The 24,932-nt window shown below is 41.8% G+C and overlaps 1 pseudogene; it reads right to left on the reverse strand.

Annotated features, from left to right (window-relative positions):
• Nucleotides 1–14,182: 14,182 nt before the first annotated feature.
• Nucleotides 14,183–15,122, reverse strand: LOC123786815 (olfactory receptor 11H6-like; annotated as a pseudogene).
• Nucleotides 15,123–24,932: the final 9,810 nt, after the last annotated feature.

Genomic DNA, 24,932 nt, shown 5'->3' on the forward strand with positions numbered 1-24,932 from the left:
ACACAGAGCATGTTGCTGGTCCAGCAGATGGTTCCAATTTATGTGGCCCCCTGCATGACAGCTCTAGGGAGTGGATGGACAAGGGGTGAAACCAGCAGAGAGGTTTGGGGTCCAAACACTCAGAGTGCACAGACTGACCTCAGCAGCCAGAGGGTCCTGCCCAGCTGGGACCTGCCTCATCTTATGAGTCCATGCAGGACACCCACTGCAAGAGTAGCCTGGCCCCATGACCTGCACACACACCACGGGAGGCCCCATCCAGTGGTGGCGAGGACCCGCTGTCCACACAGAACTATCCACATTACACAACAGAAATTCAGGATGGAGGGCAGGAGAGAGGGAGGTCAATGCACTAAGGACCTCTATAATCTGAAACACAGGAGAAATCCAGTGTTTCCAAGAATGTTTTTCTATCCCCTTCAGAAAGGAAACTTGGAATCCAAATTAATGAAATTTATTGGAAAATGAGGGAGATATGTTTGCATACTTAGCTTGTGACTCAGGCAGTCCTCCCCTGAGACATTAGTAAGTGTCACTCTTGGCTGTAACGGGCTCCCTGGAAGGAAAACAGGGACATCCTGGGGATCTTATTTATTTGAGAGAGCAAAAGAGAGCAAGACAGAGTGCACGAGTGGGGTGAGGGGCAGAGGGAGATGCAGACTCCCCACTGAGTGGGGAGCTTGATGCTGGGTTTGATCCCCGGAGTCCAGGAGCCTGACTTGAGCTGAAGGCAGACGCTTAACCCACTAAGCCACCCAGGAAACCCAGGAAAGACTTTTTAAAACAGTGTTTTACTAATAAAAGTTTTATAGAATAGTGGATGTAAAAAGAAAATTTAAGTCTCCTATGTGTCCCTGCCAGGGGTATCCTTTTTTTTTTTTTTTTTTTAAGTTAGTTAACATACAGTACAGTATTGGTTTCTGGAGTAGAATTCAATCATTCATCACTTACATACAACACTTAGTGCTGATCTGTGTCCTCTTTCATACCCATCATCCATCTACCCAACCCCGACCCACTTTCCTCTATCAATGCACAGTGTGCAGAGCTGCCTTGGGCTCTGAAAGTTCTAGCATGAGCCATCGCCACGGCAACCTGATGATGATGCACACCTTCCCTTCCATTTCAACTGTCACTCTGTGAGCCCAGCCCTTGCAGTTTGGTTAACAGGTGTGAAGCTCCCCACGATGGGAAATCTGAACTGTTTTTCTACAGGTATGTTCGTGTCGATTTTCTGAATTCACTTCTCTCAAGTTGGCTGCCTCACTTTTAGAGAAATTTGTTTCTTTTTTAAATTTTTCTTTTCATTTCCACACTCCAATTTGTCCACAGGTTCAGATGAAAATTCTAGGTTTTCCGTATTAGTTAATTTTGATTTTTCAATGAATCTGGCTTCCTTAAATAGCTTCTAAATTCGGAAAAGTGGACTGTTTCTGAATGACAATTTTGTCCATACTCATACAGAGAACACACCAAGGGAATACACCACACTGCTCTCAGTGGATCAGGAGGATCTTGATGCCATCCCAGCAACCCGTGATAGGGAAAGGAATTCCAGGGCAACTCTTCTCAACGTAGATGATAAAATCTGAAAGCAAGTGTGAGCAGTCCAAATCCAGAGCTTTAAAAAAGGAGAAAAAAACCAGGGACTTTTGACCCCCCCCCCCCCCCCCCCCCCCCCGCCAGCCCCAACATTGGGGCCCATGCTCCCCCTCCCCCATGTAATCACCTCGGGCTGCACAGCCAGCGGATCCGGCGTGCCAGGCTCCTGGGGCCTAATCCTAAACCTAGCTCGGCCACTGAGCTGCCCCTCCCCAGGGGCCTGGTGCCACAGCGCTGGGTATTGGGGACACCTGACCCCAGTGCTGGACTCAGCCTGCCACCCCACAGCCAACAGGGCCCCTCAGGGTGCCGCCTAGCATTCACGGCGGGAGAACCCGCAAGGACCCCCAAGTCCCAGGCCACCTTCAACGGCCCACCGCGCCACAATGCTTGGGCCCACGCTCCCCCTCCCCCATGCCTTCACATCGCCTGCTGCCTTCCTTGCCACCCAGCTGGCAGATCAGGCTTGTTGGGATCCTGGGGCCTAACCCTAACCCTAGGTCGCCGACAAGGGCCCCTTTCCTAGGGGCCTGGCGCGGCAGTGCCTGTAATTGGGGATCCCTGAGCCCCAGTGCCAGACTCAGCCTGCCAACCGCAGCCACCCAATCCCCTAGGGGCGCCACCGAGCAGTCAGGGTGGGAGAACCGGCAGCCCCCCCCCCCCGCCCCAGCTCCCGGCCACCTTCAATGGCCCCCTGCGCCACAATGCTTGGGCCCACACTCCCCCTCCCCCGCGCCCTCACCTTGGCCCGCCACCCCGCTTGCCACACAGCCAGCAGATCGGGCCTGCTGGGCTCCAGGGGCCTAACCCTAACGCTAGGTCAGCTGCTGAGGGGCCCCTCCCCAGGGGCCTGGCACCACAGCCCTGGGGATGGGGACCCCCAAACCCCCCAGAGCCGGACTCAGCCTGCCGCGGAGCCACCACCCGGTCCCCTCAGGGCGCTGCCAAGCACTCAGTGAGGGACAACAGGCAGGGCACCCCCGAGCCACCAGGGACCTTCGACGGCCCCCCGCGCCACAACCCTTGGGCCCATGTTCCCCCTCCCCCGGCCTTCCTCCGGCCGCTGCCCCGCTCGCACGCAGCCAGCTGATCGGTCCTGCCGGGCTCCAGGGTCCTAACCCTAACCCTAGGTTGGCCGCCTAGGAGCCCCTCCCCAGGGGCTTGGCAACTCAGTGCCGGGGATTGGGGACCCCCGAGCCCCAGCGCGGGACTCAACCTTCTGTTGTGCCGACACCTGGGCCCCTCGTGGCACCAGGGAGCATTCAGGGCGGGAGAACGGGCAGGGCCACCCAAGCTCCCAGCGACATTTGACAGACACAGAGCGCCACAACCATTGGGCCCATGCTCCCCCTCCCCCATGCCCTCACCTAGGCCCGCCTCTGTGCTTGCCACACAGCTGGCGGATCGGACATGCCAGGCTCCTGAGGCCTAACCCTAACCCTAGTCGGCTGCCGAGATTTTATTTATTTATTTATTTGAGAGAGAGAGTGAGCAAAAGACAGAGCACAAGCCAGGGGCGGGGGCGGGGGACAGAGATGCAGAGGGAAAAGCAGACTCCCCACTATGCAGGGAGCCTGATGTGGGGCTCAATTCCAGGATCCTGGGATCATGACCTGAGCTGATGGCAGATGCTTAACCGTCTCAGATGCCCAGACGCCCTGTTAATAACTTCAAGACTTCTACATATCTTTTTATTTTCTGTCTTGGAGCCTTCTCCAAAGCCTCTGGGACCCAGTCAGCTAGAGAGAAAATGCAACTGAAATATAAAGAAAGTATTACCCTTAAAGACAACTGTCAACCTAATGGGTGGAGTGGCCAGTGGATAAATGTTCCCACTTATTAGACACGCTGGCAGAATCAAGCCCCATATATCCCAATTGCTTACACCGAAGACCTTGAAATATACAAACTGGCATTAGTTCTTCCTGCTTCCAAGTTTCACTCTCCCTGCACTCTAGTCCTCTTTCCTAGGTAACCCCAAATAAACTGTACACCTGTGTCTTTATCTGAGGTTCTGATTTGGGGAACCTAAACCAAAACAAATATTAACTCTGATCTTTCCCACTTATGCCTCTCACAATCAGAACACATAAGCATTCCTACTGCCACATCTACACTACTTTCATTCTTAGACCTTCCTTCTTAGAAAATAAGGCATTTCTCATCCTTTTCGTAGGCAACCTCTCCACTGTTTCCTTGAACCCATCCTCTCATACATCTCCAAAGACTTAATATTTACCTTCTTTTTCCAGAATGATGAATGTTAAACTTTTATCTTTCCAAAGCCTCCTTCTCCAAACAGGAGAGACAGGAAAGGAGGGGGATTGAGAGAGAGGTTGAGAAAAGAAACTGTCTGCCTGGAATGTATTTGTCTTCAGGTGCTCACATTTTTCCTCCATATCTAGATGACATGAAAAAATAGTGTATGGTCAACCTCCACTTCATCTCTCATGCACCCCTTAATCCCCTGTGATCTGGTTTCCCACTTCCTCTGCTCTGATTTCCTTCATGTTTCTGTAGAGGAAAAACATTAATAACCATGCAGATAGTTTCCTTTAGGTATAAAAAAGTCCAGTAACTCAAAAGATTTCCAAACCTGTCATCACTTTCATTAGTCAACCTTATCTTATGCCAGCATAGACATGAACTTTACATTCTTGTGATTCCTCATTAGCTGGGTTTGACAACGTTGGATACAGACTGGAAACAAGTTTTCTTAGGATCAGTTGCAGCTCTTTACAAACAAGGGTAAAGGTAGAAAAGACAAAAAATGGGTTACCTTACAATTGCAACTCAAAATCTAGTTAATTTTTTATGTTTTATCTTTGGACATGGAATTAACAGAAGTCTAAGCTAGTATTTCTCAAGCTTTAATATAGCAGCATTATCAACAATAGCCAAATTATGGAAAGAGCCCAAATGTCCATCGACTGATTAATGCATAAAGATGTGGTATATATGCAATGGAATATTACTCAGCCATAAAAAAGAATGAAATCTTACCATTTGCAATGACATGGATGGAGCTAGAGGGTATTATGCTAAGCAAAATAAGTCAGTTGGAGAAAACAAATACCTTATGATTTCACTCATGTGTGGAATTTAAGAAACAAAACTGATGGACATAGGGGGAAGTAAAAAAGAGATCCAACCATAAAAGAGACTCTTAACTGTAGAGAACAGAGGGTTGATGCAAGGAGGTGGATGGAGGATGGGCTGGATGGGTGATGGGTATTAAGGAGGGTACTTGTTGTGATAAGCACTTGATGTTGTATGTAAGTAATGAATTACTAAATTCTACTCCCAAATATTATACTGTATGTTAACTAACTGGAATTTAAGTAAAAACTTGGCACTACACAAAATATGCATATAAATCACCTCTGTGTCTTTTTTAAATGCAGATTCTGATCACTTAGTAGAGAGTGGGGCATAAGATCAACATTTCTGAGAAGTTCCCAGGTGATACTGCTGCTGCTGGTCCATAGACTATAATTCAAGTAGCAAAAATCTAAACATGACCTATCTAAAATGTCAGAAGAGACAAGTTCCTGAATAGGAATGCCTTAGTAATATTTCCAATTGACCCACATTGCCAGGAAAAAGTCAGAATTGGGAAAATAAATGAAGATAATAAAGAGGTTTCCCAATTTGCCTTTATAATATTTTGTTTTATCTCAAATATCGAGTATTGGTGAAAATACCTTCATTTATTCACTTATTCATTTTTTTCAATGCGTAATTTGTTGAGTACCTGCTATGTACAAGGATCTGCGCTATGCATTAGAGACACAGTGGTGAGCTAAACTGGACCTGAAACACTCTTATAGAGCTTAGTATAGTATATAAATTCTACTATAAATTATATATATATATAAATTTTATATATATAAATTATATATATATATAATTTAAATAGCCAGATAAATAAACATTGAATTGAAGATTCTCAGTCTCATCTAAGTTCACTCAGATGTCCCTATTCCATGTTTCTGCATCCCAATCTGTTTTAATTATCTGTGACTGCATAATTACACTAAAACTTATGGTTTAGAACCACACAAACCATGTATTATCTCTTATAAATCTGTGCATTTACTGAATTCAGCTTGAAATTCTTTCCTTCACATGGTGTTGGCACAGGCTGTGATCATCTGGAGGCAAGATTACACCTGAAACAGCTAAGAAAAATCACCTAAATGGCTGCTAGTTGGTCCTGGTTGTTGGCTGGAAGCTCGGCTAATTCTATAACCTAGAGCTTCTTGGTTCTGCCCCTACATGTTCTAAGAGGCAACAGTGGAAGTCACAGATCTCATAAGGCCCAAACTTGGAAGCTACACAGCATCACTTGCATTGCGTTCTACTGATCAATACAGATCACAGGACCAGTTTATACATAAGGGGAGGAGAAGATACCACCTCTTGATAGGGAAACGGCAAGGTCACATTCTAAAGAGGATGTAAGATAGTGATATTCTTTGGGACATCTTTGGAAACACAATCAACCACATCGTCCACCCTCTGATCCTGACCAATCACATCCCTCCCACATGTAAAATATATTCAACTTCTCCTCCAAAAGGCTTGCCCCATTATGGTAGCAGGCATTAGTACAGAATCTTGTCATTTAAAATGATGTATGAAGTTCCTGGGTACAGTGACCTGACAAGATAACTGCAATATTCACTCCTGTTTAAAAGAAAGAAATTCCCTTCTTTTTTCCCTCCCTTTGTGAATAATTCAGCCATCAAGCCATCAGGTCTGGCAGAGAGTAGTGGGTGTTCATGGTAGAGAATTAACCTGCATAATCCAGAAGGAATATCGAGGCCCAAGTGGGTTAAAGAGAGTGGGGAGAGGTGGGGCAACTGGGCATGCAATTTTAGAAAGTGATAAAGTTAGAAGAGTCTCCAGGTATGGGAATATCCTGGTGTGAGGTGTCTATGCTCAAGCAGGATGACAGCTCCATCTGCACAAGGAAGACTGGTAGCATACAGTGGGATTATCAAATACATTAAAAATCAGGTATAATAAATTAGGCTTCTCACTGTCAGAAAAGGGGTAACAATACAGAAAGAATGAAATCTAGAAACGAACCCTGTAGTGTTAACTGTAATTGAAAGTACCAGTGTAAATTCATGGATAAATCTAGAAATAAATCTGCCACTGAGAGGTCCTAGCACAGAGAAGTGCCAACAGCAATAAGCATACCCACCACGTTCCATTAAAGGGAACCGGAACTCTTTGAGAAAACGGCCAATTCCAGAGCTAAGATATAGAAAGCACAAGATGAGCCTGGAACATCTTTTCTGTGCCAAAAACCAAGGCAGTATTTAACGATTTGTGTAAACATACCAAAAGGACACAAAAGTGAACTTGAGTGAGTTATCAACAAACAAATCAGAGACAATTTCACAACAGATCTGTAGCTATTCAATGAAATAGGGAACTATCAGTTCATACAAATAAATAAATCAACAAACTGAGTCTTATGAGGTATTTTCTAAGTTTCAAGTTGCCTCTCCTCACAATTTGCTTACTAATAAAAAAAAGGGGGGGAAACTTACTTTACAGTGAGTGGAGTAGGCTGGCAGACAACACCTTAATCAAAATAAAAATTGCCATAAATGGGATGATAGAATGCAATAGAGGAAAATGGTGTCTATTGCTGTCAAGGATATCTAACCTGAACTTAAACCTAAAGTATAGAAAACAAACCCAGTTTGAAGAACACTGTACAAAATAATTGGCCTATAAATTTTCACAAATGTCAAGGTCAGGAAAAGACTCCAAAACCTATCCCTCCCTACTGTAGAGAAACTAGACACATGACAAGTGTGGCCACCATGGAGGTATGCCATACAGATCTCCAAGAAAAAAAATGTTGATCAGCTATGAGGAAAGTAGTTAGCTGACAGTCTCTAGCTTCCATACATTTATGATTCACCACAACATTTATTTTTTTAAGATGTTTTTATTTATTTGAGAAAGCGAGCGAGAGAGCATGAGTGTGGAGAGGGGCAGAGGGACTAATAGACTCCACGCTGAACACAGAGCCGGACATGGGGTCAATCCCAGGACCCTGAGATCATGACCTGAGCTGAAGGCAGATGCTCAACTGACTGAGCCACCCTGGTGCCCCTCACCACAGCATTTAAATCAAGGCCATGTTCTTCCCACAACCAGTCCCTGGTTAACATGTGGTGAAGGAGCAGGCCTGACCCAGTGAAGGAAACCTTTGAGCCAGGGTTCCCCATTGAGCTAGCTAAGACTTTCTCAGAGCTGCTTCACAGTCTGAGGCTCCTCTTCACCAATCCCCTTACTTCCCTCTTCCTTTCTTACGTGTCAGTCCAGCACCTCGGTTTAAAAGCTTTCCTGACTGTGCCTGCTGCCCCTCCCCTTTATTTTTCAGATGTTCCCTCAATAAACTTTGTATACCTCTAACTCTGTTAGAGGTATCTACTCCCCAAAGGACCCAAATGACACTACAACTAAATGCACTGAGTAATTCTGAATTGGATTATTTTTGCATATACACAGATACACACACACACACACACACACACACACACACACACTGACAAAACTATAATGAGGTTCTGAAGATTAAATGGTAATGATGTATCCATGTTAATTTCTTGATTTGATGGTCTTATTGAGTCACATTGGAGAATATTCTTAGAAAGGCACATGACAGTATTTGGGGATGATGGCTTAGGGGGAAAACCCACTTTTTTTGTACTGTACTCTCAAGTTTTCTGTAACTTTGTGATTGTTTCAAAATGTAAAAAATGGAATCAGAAGACAAAAAGAAGTTCATTAGACCATAGTAATTCTGAAATCCGAATGAGAACATGGCATCAATTTCTTCTTTTCCAGGGTATTAAAAACTGAATTGCATTCCCCAAGATTTATATGTTCAAGCCCTGACCCCCAATGTGACTCTATTTGAAATGTGGCTTATAACGATGAAATTAAGGTTAAATGAGACCATTAGGGAGGGGCTAGAATTCAATGGAAGAGGAAGAGACACCAGGAATGTGCACACACAGAGAAAAGGCCATGTGAAGAGAAAGTGAGAAGGCAGCTGAGGAGAGAGACCTCGGGAGGAAGCAAACTTGCCAACACCTCAGTATTGAGTTGCTAGGCTCCAAAACTATGAGAAAATAAATTTCTGTTGTTTAAGCCACCCTGTCTGTGGTATTTGTTATGTCAGCCGCAGCTGACAACAGAGCGGGGAAAGGAATGTTCAGTGATTTGGTTCACACGTTTGCTTTTTATTTTTTTGGTTTTCTTTTAAAAGATTTATTTATTCATTTGAGGGAGAGAGAGAGAGAGAGAGAGAGAGAGAGAGAGAGAAAGCACGCAGAGGGACAGAGGGAGATAGAAACTCCAAGCAGACTCTGCATTGAGCACAGAGCCTGACATGGGGCTTGATCTCACAACCCTGAGATCACAGGCTGAGCTGAAACCAACAGTCAGACTCTTAACTGCCTGCACCACCCAGGTGCCCCTCAAGTTTGCTTTTCAGGAATGCTTCTCTATGGCTATTGGCTCCAGGCTCTACCCTCTGAGTCGGCTTTCTGTTTCCATTAGAAAGTATTTGGGTTTGTACTGGAGTCGCTTTCTTAGCCTCTTTCCCTTTCATAAAAGTTTGGAGGCACAGGGGTCTCTTTTAAATTTGAATTGTCTCTGTTTTAGTCCAAACTGGTAGTATTTCTGCCAACCAACATCCTAACTTGCTTGTGAGAGACTGGTGATACCTTGAACTCATTTTACAATCCGGAAATTGACACCATTAAATGTGACGTCCACTTTACAGCAAGATCAGCACTGTGGCTGTCAGAAATAAGAAATGGCTGCCATGGCACCTCTCCGTTTCACTGACCATGACCTCAACGGAGATTTTAAAGATCTGACCTCACCAATGCACCAGGATGCTCAGAGAAAGCCACCCCATGCCACAGTTCTTATGGTCATCACTGCTGCCATAACAGTCAAGTTCAGCAGCCGCTTCGTTGACCAAGGCACTTACTTACAATCAGTAACAACTTATTTTTTTTATAGTTTTCTGACCTTTTTATTTTTTATAAAAGCTTTATTAAAATATAATTCATATACTAAAAAAATTACCCTTTTGAAGTGCACAATTCAGTGGTTTTAGTATATTCACAGAGTCGTGGAAACCATCATCACTAATTTTAGAACATTTTCACCACCGCAGTAGTAAACGCTGTAACCTTCCAGCAGTTACTCTCCCTTCCCCTCTTCCTCTATCTTCTGGCAATCACTAATCTACTCTGTCTTTCTAACTGGCTGCTTTAACTTAGTGTATTTTCAAGATTAGTATGATATTGTCGAAGTTAGTATAATATTTTCAAGACTCATCCATGTTTTACATTATCAGTACTGCATTCCTTTCTATAGCCAAACACTCCATTGTATGGACATGTCACAACATTTTGTGTACCCATGTGTCAGTTTCACTTTTTGGCTATTATGAGTAATGCTGCCATGAAAATTCTCGTACAAGATTTTGTGCAGATGCGTATTTTCTTTCTTTCTTTTTTTTTAAACTTGTTTTGGACACATATTTTCAGTTATCTTGGATAGGGAGGATGAGTTAAGATGGTAGAGGAGGAGGACCCCCCAAACACAGCTAGATAGTTATCAAATTATTCTGAGGTCAGAGAGAAAAAATCAATTGGAGGTCAGAGAGAAAAGAACTGCAGGTTTACAAGTAGAAAGGTGACCACCCTTTTGGAAGGTAGGAGGTGTGGAGACTTGAATTGGTGGAAATAGAACTGTGGATACGGGGCAGGGAGGGAGCCTGCGTAAAGAGGCTACCACAAAGTATTATAAGCAGCAGAGCACAAAATCTGAGCTTTTAGAGGTTTGCTACCGTGGGTGACATGCCTGGCTTCAAGGTGCTCAGGTGGTGACGTGGGGCAGAATCCCAGGAGTGACAGTGTGGTCTGAGGATCTCTTGGGTCACAAGAAGAACAGGTGCCCCTAAGGGCTGTGCTGTTCCAGGCAGAGGAGTGCAGAAGCCGGCTGAGAACAGAGCCTTTTGGTGCCAGCCTTCTGCTGGGTATTCCCATAAACTGTGAACAGCCCTGCCGTTGTGCCACCACTTTCCTGGACAGCTGGCCTGCAGGATAGGCAAAGCAAGACCCTCTCCTGGAAGAACAGTGTGGGTCCGCACTGTGGGAGTCCCTAAAATTTGAAGTTTTGAAATTCAGTTGCACACCTGAAATAAAAAGGCTCACAGGGGCAGGGTGAGGGCAGAGTTCTGATGGAAACCAGGGAAACAAGAGGAGTGATTGGTTGCTCTTCTGTGAGAGCTCACTGAAGAATGGCAGGCACCAACTTTCAGTCCCCAGGCTAGCCTGCAGAGATTTATCCCATCCATCAGCGCTAAAAAGCTTCAGGGAGCAAAACAGTGCCACCTAGTGGAGGCTGGAGCCCCTTACACCAAACCCTGACACCCCCTGCATCCTGGGGGCACATTTCCATTAGGGCCAGCTAGAAAATCAGCACAAAAGGCCCCTCCTCCAGAGGACCAGCAGAAAAACTCGCTCATACCAAGTTTACTGATCCTAGAGGGCTACAAAGTTTCAGCTCTAGGGGAAAATAGTATCTAGTCTCCTTTGAACTTTAATTCTTAATTTTTTATTATTATTTTTCATGTATTTTTTCAATTCCTTTTTAAAATTCAATTCCTTATTTCTTATTTTTAAAATTTTTACATATATAATTTTTATATTTTTTAATTTTGTCATTTATTTTCAATATATTTTGTTTATTTTTTTATTTTTGGACCTAGATACTTTTTTTTTTTTAAAGATTTTATTCATTTATTTGAGAGAGAGCACAAGCAGGGAGCGGGAGAGGGAGAAACAGGCTCCCCACTAAGTAGGGAACCCTATGCAGGGCTCAGACCCCAGGACCCTGGGATCATAACCTGAGTCAAAGACAGATGCTTAACCAGCTGAGCCACCCAGGCACCTGAATCGAGACTCTTTTAACAAACAGACCAAAATACACTCAGGATCCAGGTTTTTTTATTTTTATTTTTTTTATTTTTTATTTCGGGGTAGGTTTCCTTTGTTTTTGTTTTGGGGGGCTTTTTTTTTCTTTCTTTTTTTCTTTTCTGGACAAAATGATGAGATGGAGAAATTCATCCGAAAAGGAAGAACAGAACGTAGAACTCATGGCCATGGATTTAATCAATACAGATAGAAGTATGATGTCTGAACTAGAATTTAAAACAACGTTTAAAAGGATACTAGCTGGACTTGAAAAAAACATAGGAGACACTTACTGCAAAGACAAAAGAACTCAAATCAAGTCAGCCCAAAATTAAAAAGCCAGAATTAAAAATGTTATAACTGAGATGCAAACACAAGTGGATGCCATAAAAATGAGGACGGATGAAGCAGAGGAGTGTATCAGTGATATAGAAAATAAAATTATGGAAAATAATGAAGCTGAATAGAAGAGGGAAACAAAGGTAATGGATCAAAAGGTAGACTTAGGGAACTCAGCAACTTATTAAAATGTAATAACATTCCTATCATAGGAGTCCTGGAAGAGGAAGGGAGAGAAAAAGGAGCAGAAGGTTTAGTCAAACAAATTATAGCTGAAAACTTCCTTAATCTGGGGAAGGATGCAGAAATCAAAATCCAAGAAGCACAGAGAACTCCCATTAAATTGAACAAAAGTAGACCATCACCAAGGCATATCATAGTCAAATTCACAAAATACACGGACAAGGAAAGAATCCTGAAAGCAACAAAGAAAAAAAGTCCTTACACATATCGCATGGAGCACTGGGTGTTATACGCAAACAATGAATCATGGAACACTACATCAAAAACTAGCAATGTACTGTTTGGTGACTATTGTAACATAATAATAATTTTAAAAAGTCCTTAACCTACAAGGGAAGACAGATCATGTTCACAGATCGGTCCACAGAAACGTGGCAGGCCAGGAAGGATTGGCAGGATATATTCAACATGCTGAGTGGGAAAAATATGCAGCCAAGAATTCTTTATCCAGTAAGACAGTCATTCGGAATAGAAGGAGAGATAAAGAGTTTCCCGGACAAACAAAAACTAAACAAGTTCATGACTACTAAACCAGCCCTGCAAAAAATTTTAAGGGGGACTCTTTCAATGAAGAAAAGAAACCAAAAGCCACAAAGACTAGAAAGAACCAGAAAACATCACCAGAAACACAACTCTTCATGTAACACAATGGCACTAGATTCATATGTCTCAATAATGTAATCTAGTCCTTATTTTATATATGGAGTATTTCAAAACTGCTGCAGGAAAAGAAACTCCTTCTGTCATGAGTGATCGAGTCACCTATGGTATTCACTGTAACTTCTTTCACTTTTCCCAATATAAGACTTTTATTCCTCTAGGTCACACATGTATGGTGTCTATAGCGGCTCTATAAGATCAGTCTGTGGATTGGTGCTGGTCTAGGTGCACTAGAATCACCTGAGTAACATTAATAGGAATTTCTGGGTCTACTTCAAAGATTCTGATTTAGAAGATCAGGAGAAACACCTGGGAAACTGTTCTTGTAGAAAGATGCACAAATAGGGGCGTGTGGGTGGCTCAGTCTGTTAAGCATTGGACTCTTGATTTCAGCTCAGGTCATGATTTCAGGGTCATGGGTGCAGCCCCGTATTGAGCTCTGCACTCAGCAGGAAGTCTGCCTGACCCTCTCTCCCTCTCCTCCTGCCCCTGCCCCCACTTGCACTGTCAAATAAATAAATCTAAAAGAAAATTAAGATTAAAATTTTAAAAATTAAAAGATCCACAAGCAATTATGAGGCAGACAGGTCTGAGACACAGTGCTTTAGAACATTTTAGTCTTTAAGGGGTCAATTAAATTTAAAAATTTGGTCCAGGAGCGCCTGGGTGGCTCAGCCATTAAGCATCCGCTTTCGGCTCAGGTCATGATCCCAGGGTCCTGGGATCAAGCCCCGCATCGGGCTCCCTGCTTGGCGGGAAGCCTGCTTCTCCCTCTCACACTCCCTTGCTTGTGTTCCCTCTCTTGCTGTCTCTGTCAAATAAATAAATAAAATCTTAAAAAATAAATCAATAAAAAATAAAAATTTGGTTCAGTTATGACTTCAGGTTACCACTAATTTCCTTTAACGTGAGCAAAAAGGTGTGAATGCTCTTCTCTTCTACTAGAAGTAGAGCAGAGATCATTTGACTAGAAAAACCAAGTGTAAGAATGGATTCATGTAATAAAAGTCAAAAAAATTATGAGGTCAAGGTCTAGGTGAGTGACCACAGATAACAAGCAAGCAGTTATTGGAGGTCAGGGTAGAAGAGTCCAAAGTTCAGACACCCAGGTCATTTAATTCAAGTTACCACCAATCAAGCCCTGATTTCAAGGCAAGATCTGGTTTAACTGGGCATATTATTGTACTATATTTAACTAGGCAGAAATAGATGAATTCCAGTCTGTATCTCCAGGTGTATGGATGAAAAAAGACCACTTAAGTGGGAAAAAATGAGGAAAAATTTTATGATCTTTGTCCACTCATGAGTTCTCACTTGCTTTGACTAATTTCTGTGCACGTATAAATTTTTCTCAAAGCAAATTTCACGTCCTTATTCCAGAGACTGTAGATCAGTTTATCAGTGGGGTCACCAATGAGTAGAACAAGGTTACAATCTTCTGTATCTCAACAGGATTTCCAGAGGTTGGGCTGATGTACATCACCATATGGATCCATAGAAAAGTGACACCACAGCCAGATGGGAACCACAGGTGGAGAAGGCCTTACGTCGGCCAGCTGCTGAAGGGACACGCAGCACTGCTCTGAGAACCAGGGTGCAGGACCCAAGGATGAAGAAGAAGGTGCTGAAGATAATAAGAGAGCTCAATATAGAGCAGGAAAGCTCAAATCCAGGGGCAGGGATGCAGGACAGGGCCAGAAGAGGACCAGGGTCACAGACAAAGTGCTCAGTGGTGTTGGGGCCACAAAAGGGGAGTTGTGTGATAAAGTAGATAGGGATCGGATAGCAGAGGAAAGCTGTGACCCAGCACAGGGCCACCAGCTTCATGCAGAGATGGCTGTTCATGATGATAGGATAATGGAGAGGCTGGCAGATGGCCAAGTACCGATCAAAAGCCATGAGGGGCAGTAAGAGGGTCTCCGTGGTGCCCATGGAGAAGAAGAAGTAGAACTGGAAGAAGCAAGCTGTGAAAGAGGTGGTTTTGGTCTCAGATAGGAAGTTCTTTAACATACTGGGAACAGTCGTGTTGATGTAACAGATCTCCAGGAGTGAGAAGTTGGCCAGCAGAATGTACATGGGGGTGTGAAGCCTGCGATCCAGCTTCACTGCACAGACAATGGCCCCGTTCCCCATCAGTGTCAGGATGTAGGACAGAAAGAACAGCATGAAGAGGAGGACCTGAACCTCCCTGGAGCATGGAAAACTCAGGAGTAGGAATTCAGTCACTGTGCTGACTCCTGACATATTCATGGCTTCCTAAGGGATGGAGAAGAAAAGTGACAATGACAAAGTTGGCCTTAATCTATCATCCTCAGGATTATTTCCTTTTTGGAGATCCCTAACTCCCTCAGATTCTTTTATTCCATTAAATAAATAATATAACTACACTGCCGAAATCTATGACCTTTGGAGAGTGCTTGGTATGATCAGACTGTGAATTTTGTATTCTCACATTTCTCTTTCAGAATTTTCTCACAATAAAAGACAGGATGTTATGCGATAAGCAGCATGGAAAAGGTTAATGACAGTACTCACAAATGTAAGTAGGTATGAAAATCATGTATTTATTTCTATAGATTAGGAGATATAGACCCTTAATATTGGATACAGAATTTCAATTACTTACATCTTTGGAATTAGAGACACAAATGTTAGGCATCAGAAAGGAAGAAAGATAACGACACACTAAAATCTTTATGCATTTCACTGTTAATCTGGATCGGTGTTGAATTGTAAGTGTTGGTGTCTTAAGGTCATCTGACAACTGAGACAAAAAGCATCAAACATACCATCCATTCTTCAGTATTCATCACGGTTTGTTAATAAAAATTTGAACTCCCAGGCACCTACATAATAAGTTTCATATCGGTTCCCTCTTCTACCTGTTGAATTAAAATACTTCTGTAAAACGTGGGTCTAGGTTACATCTCTACTAATAGGTAGAAAAACTGAGCAATGTATCCAGTGTATTATTTAAGGATTTTTGAGGGTTTTGCCTGAAGTGTCACAAAGTGTCCTAGAAAGGCCTTTAATCTTCTGGCTTATGGATAGAGGCAGAGACTCCCAAATGTCAGATAGTGCCAAGCAGAGGCCTCTGGGAACCAAGAACGATGGTGGCAGCCATAAACTTTCCCACTGGACAAGGATTCCCCGTCTACTTCCTCACCCCTCTGTCACCCTCATCCTACTCTAGGTGTGGAAGGTTGGCGGTGTTTTGGGCAGTTGAAGGAGAATCTTTGTGGAAACTTCCTTCTCTGAGTTAGACTTAGATGTTGTGTGATTTCCATGGTGAGAAAAGCAAAACAAAGCCTATGAAATTGCCCACAATTCTGTTGATAATAGTTTGGTCTTAATTTATTAATTTATTTTAGGAGCTGCTCCATTAGTGAGGGACAGTCATCGTTTGGGCCTAAATGACCCAACTGACATGATTGAGTGATGATACTTGTTCAGAAAAATACAAGCACAGAATACAGATCCAGACACTTTCAATAAAAGTCTAGCTAAGAATATTTATTAATGTAATCGTTATAAAATGCATTACTTTCCAGATTGCATAATGCCATAGCTTGGAGGATGATCTTGATGATTGCAATTAGTGATACAAGGGTTCAGAATAATTCAGAATTTTCTATACCACTCTTCTCCGTAAGGCTCCTCTTGGGTCTATGACTAGATCATGTTTGTCAAAACCAGGCTGTGAGCAATTCCTCCATAGAAGGAATTCAGAGAAACCCAGAAGTGAAAGAAACCACTAGGAAAGAGGTGAAAAGGAGGAAGTATTTGCTGGTTAATATGTATGAGGTTGGCAAGGGCATGGTAAGCCATGAGGGAGTGAACCCACCACCCAGCAGTGCTAGGTCAGGTTGTTCTCCCTCCTCACGATGCCTGATCATCTGCTCTGTGGCAGAGCCACACTCGGCTATAATCAGAGAAAGCTGAAGTTTTATCTGGCCTGCTCCTTAGAGCCGCTTTGTCAGTCATTTCCAGATGTCACTTCGCTAACATGCTGTTTCCCCCAAAGACCTGGTTCTGACTGGATGCACCTCCTGGTTAATAAGGATGGACTTTCCAAACTTGCTCATCCTCATCTCTCTCATTTCCTGATTGCCAGCCCTTCAGTCGTAAAGATGAACCTCCTCACATTCTTCATGTAAGGTGAGGTGCTATTGTTTCCACAAACACATTAAAGAAGGCAGATCTAATAGGCACACCTAAAAACTGTCCTATGCTTGCATGTCTTCTGAACCTACCTCCTTACAGATCTGGCAGGTCTGACTTGCAATATTCTGTTTTCACTGCAGCAGAAGGTAAGCACGATGGAGGGTATGGCATCCTTGGCAGAGAGCAGCCCAGAGAGGGTGCTTACATTGCTGGAGGCATGATACTAATTTAGAGAGAAACTGGCACATTTGCTGCACAACAGAGACCTATCTATGTTTCTCTGAAATCTGTGTCTGATTCCTCCTATGGGATAAGTCTCCTATGAATTGCAAAAGTGACAGTTAACGAGAGAAGATTGTCAGTTATATCCTCAGGATATGTTCCCTCTGGAACCCCTTGATTGGCCTTTGGGACTCAGTTTCCCCCATGGTGATCAGATACTCTCACGCTATTCTTAGAGCAGATGCTTATTTTGTTGTACAGACAGGTTACTCTTATGATGGTGCAATCTCTATAGCATCACCAGCTTAGCTGGAATACAGGCTTTTTGTTTATCTTCTTATTCCTTTATATTCAACTTTATTCATTTTTTGAGTTTTGAAGTCTTACCTGTCAATATCAGAGTTATGACATCAGAGTTCTCATTCTCATTCCTGTTGGCTCACTCCATGGTTTGAAAAAGGTTATTCCATTTCTCTGGTAACAGGCTCTCTTAAGTCAGGTCTGTGTTTCCAGTAGTACACTGATAAGTAAATTCCATTTCATGCTGGACAGGTCTCAGGAGCAGAGACCACAGGGTATGTGATGAAATGTCAAAGTTCTAGAAGGTACCTCCCATTCTAGTCCTCTAATGTATTTCCAACTACTTTTAGCAGATGTCCCCAAAAGCTGCTATGAATGCTGAAATTTTCTTGGCTTCTTTTAAGCAAGACATTGTTAAGAGCAGTGTCTGAAACTTTGGGTCCCCTTTGTTTTCTTTCTTTCTTTTTAGGTGTTGTTGACATAATACATTATTTTAGTTTCAGGTGTAGAACATGATTTGATACTTTTTTATATTGCAAAATGATCACTACAATAAGTCTAATTAACATCCATCACCATACATAATTACAAAATATTTTTCCTGTGGTAAGAAATTTTAAGATCTATGCTCTGACTTAGCAGTTTTCAAATATACAATACAGTATTATTAACAATAGTCACCATGCTGCATATTACATCCCCAGGACTTATTTATTATATAACTGGAAATTTGTAACTTTTGACCCCCTTCACCTATTTCACCCATCCCTATCCCTCACCTCTGGGAACCATCAGTCTTCTTTATCTATGAGCTTGGTTTTAGGATTTTTGTTTTGTTTTGATTTGATTTTAGATTCCACATATAAGTGAGGTTATAGGGTATTTATCTTTCTCAGTCTGATTCATTTTACTTAGCATAACACCCTCAAGTTTCATCCATGTTGTTACAAATGGCAGGATTTCCATCTTTTTTATGGCTGAATAATATTCCACCACTATATACACACTACATTTTCTTTATCCTTTCATCCACTGATAGACATTTAGGTTGTTTCCACTTCCTGGCCTTTGTAAATAATGATGCATTTAAACAGGGGTGCAGATATCTCTCGTAGATAGGGATTTCACTTCCATCAGATATATACCCAGAAGTGGAATTGCTGGATTATATGGTAGTTCTCTCATTAATTTTTTTTTTTGAGGAAACTCCATACTGTTTTCCATAGTGGCTATACTAATTTACATTCCCACAATAGTGTACAAAGGTTCTTTTTCCTCACATTCTCACCAGCACTTGTTATTTCTTGTCTTTTTGGTAGCCATTCTAACAAATGTGAGGCCATTTGTCACTGTGGTTTTGATTTGCATTTTCCTCATGAGAAAGAGATTTGTTAAGTGCTCCCTCATTTAAAAAAAAAAAAGTACTCCCTCGTTTTATTTTAATGACCAGTGAGAAAGTAGTAATAAGGAAGGTAAATAGCAAGTATAATCTTATTTATTGGGGATTAAATGGTCCTAATTACTACTAAAAAAGAATGGTAAATTCATTAATATGTTGTGCTATATAAAAAGAGCATTGGATCATGTCTCAGAGGGACCTCTCTTTGAATTATAGCTCTGTCATATACTCAACTATATGATCCTTGGTATATTATTTAACCTCATTAAGCTCCAGATATTTACTATAAATATACTATTTCTTTTATTTATTTATTTATTTATTTATTTATTTATTTATTTATTTATTTTAGTAATCTGTATAGTTTTCCTACCTTTAGACTTCAGGCATGTGATATGAGATACAAATCTCTTCAATTAGAATGTGGATAGTGTTTTTACTTTTTTTTTCGTGTTTATTTTATTTTATTTTATTTTATTTTATTTTTTATTTTTTATAATGATTTTTTATTATATTATGTTAGTCACCATACAGTACATCCCCAGTTTCCGATGTAAGGCTTGATGATTCATTAGTTGTGTATAACACACAGTGCACCATGCAATACGTGCCCTCCTTACTACCCATCACCGGCCTATCCCATTCCCCCACCCCCCTCCCCTCTGTAGCCCTCAGTTTGTTTCTCATAGTCCATAGTCTCTCATGTTTCATTCCCCCTTCTGATTACCCCCCCTTTCTTTATCCCTTTCTTCCCCTACTGATCATTCTAGTCCTTATGTTCCATAGATGAGAGAAATCATATGATAGTTGTCTTTCTCTGCTTGACTTATTTCACTTAGCATTATCTCCTCCAGTGCTGTCCAAGTTGTAGCAAATGTTGAGAACTCGTTCTTTCTGATAGCTGAGTAATATTCCATTGTATATATTGACCACAACTTCTTAATCCAGTCATCTGTTGAAGGGCATCTCGGCTCCTTCCACGATTTAGCTATTGTGGACAATGCTGAACATTGGGGTGCATATGGGCCTGCGCTTCACTACATCTGTGTCTTTGGGGTAAATACCCAGTAGTGCAATTGCTGGATCATAGGGTAGCTCAATTTTTAAATTTTTAAGGGACCTCCACACTGTTTTCCAAAGTGGCTGTACCAACTTGCATTCCCACCAAAAATGTAGAATGGATCCCCTTTCTCCACATCCTTTCCAACATTTGTTGTTTCCTGCCTTGTCAATTTTTGCCATTCTAACTGGCTAAAGGTGGTATCTCAGCGTGGTTTTGATTTGAATGTCCCTGATGGCTAATGATTTTGAACATTTTTTCATGTGTCTGTTAGCCATTTGTATGTCTTCATTGGAAAAGTGTCTGTTCATATCTTCTGCCCATCTTTTGTTTTGTTTATTTGTTTCTTGTGTATTGAGTTTGAGAAGTTCTTTGTAGATCTTGGATACCAGTCTTTTATCTGTAGTGTCATTTGCAAATATATTTTCCCATTCCGTGGGCTGCCTCTTAGTTTTTTTGACTGTTTCCTTGGCTGTGGATAAGCTTTTGATCTTGATGAATCACACAAGTTCATTCTATCTTTTGTTTCTCTTGCCTTTGGAGATGTGTCATGAAAGATTTTGCTGTAGCCGATGTCGTAGAGGTTGCTGCCTATGCTCTCCTCTAGGATTTTGATGGATTCCTCTCTCACATTGAGGTCTTTCATCCATTTGGAGTTTATCTTTGTGTATGGTGTGAGAGAGTGGTCAAGTTTCATTTTTTTGCATGTAGCCGTCCAATTTTCCCAGCACCATTTATTGAAGAGACTGTCTTGTTTCCACTGGATGTTTTTTTCCTGCTTTGTCAAAGATTAGTTGCCCAAGATGCCGAGGCTCTGTTTCTGGGTTCTCTATTCTGTTCCATTGGTCTATGTGTCTGTTTTTGTGCCAGTACCATGCTGTCTTTGTGATCACAGCTTTGTAGTACAGCTTGAAATCCGGCAATATGATGCCACCAGCTTTGTTTTTCATTTTCAACAATTCCTTAGTGATTCAGGGCCTTTTCTGGTTCCACACAAATTTAAGGACTATTTGTTCCAGTTCTTTGAAAAATGTCATTGGTATTTTGATCAGGATGGCATTGAAAGTGTAGATTGCTCTGGGTAGCATAGACATTATAACTGTGTTAATTCTTCCATTTTATGAGCATGGAATATTTTTCCATCTTTTTGTGTCTTCTTCAATGTCTTTCAAGAGTGATTTGTAGTTTCTAGAATATAGGTCCTTTACATCTCTGGTTAAGTTAATTCTGAGATAATGTATGATTTTTGGTACTATTGTAAGTGGAATGGATTCCCTACTTTCTCTTTCTTCAGTCTCGTTATTCGTGTATAGAAATGCAACTGACTTCTGAGCATTGATTTTGTATCCCGCCACGTTACTGAATTGTTCTATAACTTCTAGTAGTTTGGGGGTGGATTCTTTTGGGTTTTCAATATAGAGTATCATATCATCTGCAAAGAGAGACAGTTTGACTTCTTCTTTGCCGATTTGAATACGTTTTATCCCTTTTTGTTGTCTGATTGCTGTTGCAAGGACTTCTAGTTCTATGTTGAATAATAATGGTGAGAGTGGGCATCCTTGTCGTGTGTCTGATCTTAAGGGAAAGGCTTCCAGCTTTTCTCCATTGGGAATGATCTTTGCTGTAGGCTTTTCCTAGATGCTTTTTATAAGATTGAGGAATGTACCCTGTATCCCTACACTCTGAAGTGTTTTAATCAGGAAAGGATGCTGTATTTTGTCAAATGGTTTTTCTGCTTCTATTGAGAGGATCATATGATTCTTTACTCTTTTCTTGTTGATATGATCTAGCACACTGATTGATTTGCGAATGTTGAACCACACTTGCATCCGAGGGATGAATCCCACGTGATCTTGATGGATAATCCTTTTAATGTACTGTTGGATCCTATTAGCTACGGTCTTGTTGAGAATTTTGGCATCCATAATCATCACGGATATTGGTCTGTAATTCTCCTTTTTCATGGGATCTTTGCCAGGTTTGGGGATCAAGGTAATACTGGCCTCAGAGAATGAATTTGGTAGTTTTCCTTCTGTTTCTATTTTTTGAAACAGCTTCAGGAGAATAGGTATTATTTCTTCTTTGAAAGTTTGGTAGAATTCCCCAGGGAATCCGTCAGGCCCTGGATTCTTGTTTTTGGGGAGGTTTTTGATCACTGCTTCAATCTCTTCATGATTACTTGGTCTGTTTAAATAATAAATTTCTTCCTGTTTCAGTCTTGGTAGTTTATAGGTTTCCAGGAAAGCATCCATTTCTTCCAGGTTGTTTAATTTATTGGCATAAAGCTGTTGATAAAAGTTTCTAATGATCCTTCCTATTTCATTTGTGTTGGTTGTGATGTCTTCCCTTTCATTCACAATTTTATTAATTGGGGTCCTTTCTCTATTCTTTTGAATAAGTCTGGGCAGTGGCTTATTGATCTTATTTATTCTTTCAGGGAACCAGCTTCTAGTTCTTTTGATCTGCTCTACTGTGCTCCTGGTTTCTAATTCATTGATATCTGCTCTAATCTTGATCAGCTGCCTTCTCGTGCATGGATTAGGCCTGTTCTTCTGTTCCAGCTTTAGCTTCTTGAGATGAGAATATAAAAACTGCATTTTAGATTTTTCTATTCATTTGAGTGAGGCTTGGATGGCTATGTATTTTCCGCTTAGGACTGCCTTTGCAGTGTCCCATAGGTTTTGGACCAATGTGTTTTCATGGTCGTTGGTCTCCATAAATTGTTTAAATTGAGTTTTAATATCCTGGTTTACCCAATCATTCTTGAGCAGGATGGTTCTTAGTTTCCGAGTGTTTGAGTTTCTTCCAAATTTTTCCTTGTGATTGAGTTCCAATTTCAAAGCATTGTGGTCTGAGAATATGCAGGGAATAGTTTCAGTCTTTTGGTATTGGTTGAGACCTGTTTTGTGACCCAGCATATGATCTATTCTGGAGAACGTTCCATGTGCATTTGAAAAGAATGAGTATTCTGCTGTTCTGGGGTGTAGTGTTCTGTATATATCTATGAGGTCCATCTGGTCTAGTATGGCATTCAAAGCTCTTGTATCTTTGTTGATTTTCTGCTTAGGTGATTTGTCTAGAGCTGAGAGTGGAGTGTTGAGGTTCCCTACTATTAATGTATTATTATCTATATGTCTCTTTTTTCTGGTTAAGAGTTGGCTTGTGTATCTGGTTGCTCCCCTGTTGGGGACATAGATATTTTTAATTGTCATATCCACTTGTTGGATGCATCCTTTAAGAATAATATAGTTTCCTTCTATTTCTCTAACTACAGTCTTTAGTTTAAAATCGAATCTGTCTGATATGAGAATTGCTACCCTAGCTTTCTTTTGAGGTCCATTGGCATGAAAAATTGTTTTCCATCCCTTTATTTTCAGTCTGGATGTATCTTTAGGTTCAAAATTAGACTCTTGTAGACAGCAAATGGATGGGTCATGTCTTTTTATCCAGTGTGCAACCCTGTGGCATTTTATGGGAGCATTTAGGCCATTCACATTAAGAGTGATTATTGAGAGAGATGATTTTAATGATGTCATGTTGCCTGTGAAGTCTTTGTTTCTATGGATTGTAAATTTCTGTTCTGTATCACTCTTGGGGCCTTTTTACTTTTCTAGACCCCCCCTTAATATCTCCTGTAGGGCTGGTTTCGTGGTTATGAAATTGGTCAATGACTGGCGATTCTGGAAGGTCCTTATCTCTCCATCAATTCTGAATGGCAGCCTTGCTGGATAAAGGATCCTTGGCTGCGTGTTTTTCTCTGAAAGAACTTTAAAAATGCCTCCTCAACCCTTTCTCTCATTCCAGGTCTGTGTAGACAGGTCTGATGTAATTCTGATACCTTTGCCTTGGTACGTGAGAAATTTCTTTGCCCTGGCCGCTTTCAATACTGTATCCTTGGATCTAATATTTGCGAATTGCACTTTGACGTGACGTGGCGTAGGTTCATCGTGGTTGAACTTGGGAGGGGTCCTCTCTGTCTTTTGGACACAAATGTTTGTTTCCCTTGCTAGATTAGGGAAGTTTTCAGCTACAATGTGTTCAAATATCTCTTCTAGACCTCTGTTTTTGCTCCACCCCCTCGGGGATGCCGATGATTCTGACATTGGATCGTTTCATTGAGTCAGTAATCTCCCGTAACCTACATTCTTGAGAGTGGATTTTTTTGAGCCACGTTTCTATTTTAGCTTTCTCTTCTACCAACCCATCCTCCAATTCACTAATTCATTCTTCTGCCTCATTTACCCTAGCCGTCCGAGTGTTTAGTTTAGACTGCAATTGATTCATAGCATTTTTAATTTCATCCAGCCTAGCTCTCATTTCAGCCTTTAGAGATTCTATATTCTCGTTAATATTTTTGTTATTTTTTTTTCAAGCCTACACATCATCTCGACCATTGTTACATTGAACTCCATTTCTGACAATTTGGTTGTATCCATATCCATCATTTTTGTGGCAGAGGCCACAGTGTCTGTCTCCTTTATTTGCTGGGGCATGATTTCTCCTCTTCGTCATTCTGATGAGGAGAGGTTGCGGGGTTGTCCAGAGCCCAAATTATTGACCAGGACCCAGGCAGTGTGCACTTGTTTTATAGGGACCTTAGGGATGTGGGCTTTTTGATTTTTCAGCCTGCCTTCTGGGGGAGGGGCCTGCTGTGCTGATATTCAGGCAACCCTGTTTGGGTAGAATCACCCTGTCCCCTGCGAGGGGGGGTGGGGATGGGCAAACTGTGAGCCGGTATTTCCAGGCTTTTGTTCTCTGGCGCTTTCCCTGGAAGTTTTCTGTGACTCTTCTGAGAGTCAGAGCAGCAGTTGCCGAACCCTAGCCTCTGTCTCAGAACAGAGAGATCTCAGTCCACTCTCCACTGAGCTCTCTTGGCCACTTTAACTCTGTTTCTGTCGGTGTTGCTAAAAACCCT

This window comes from Ursus americanus, chromosome 9, assembly GCF_024610735.1.
Source record: "Ursus americanus isolate L20-20 chromosome 9, mUrsAme1.1.p, whole genome shotgun sequence".
In the NCBI taxonomy this organism is placed as follows: Eukaryota; Metazoa; Chordata; class Mammalia; order Carnivora; family Ursidae; genus Ursus; species Ursus americanus.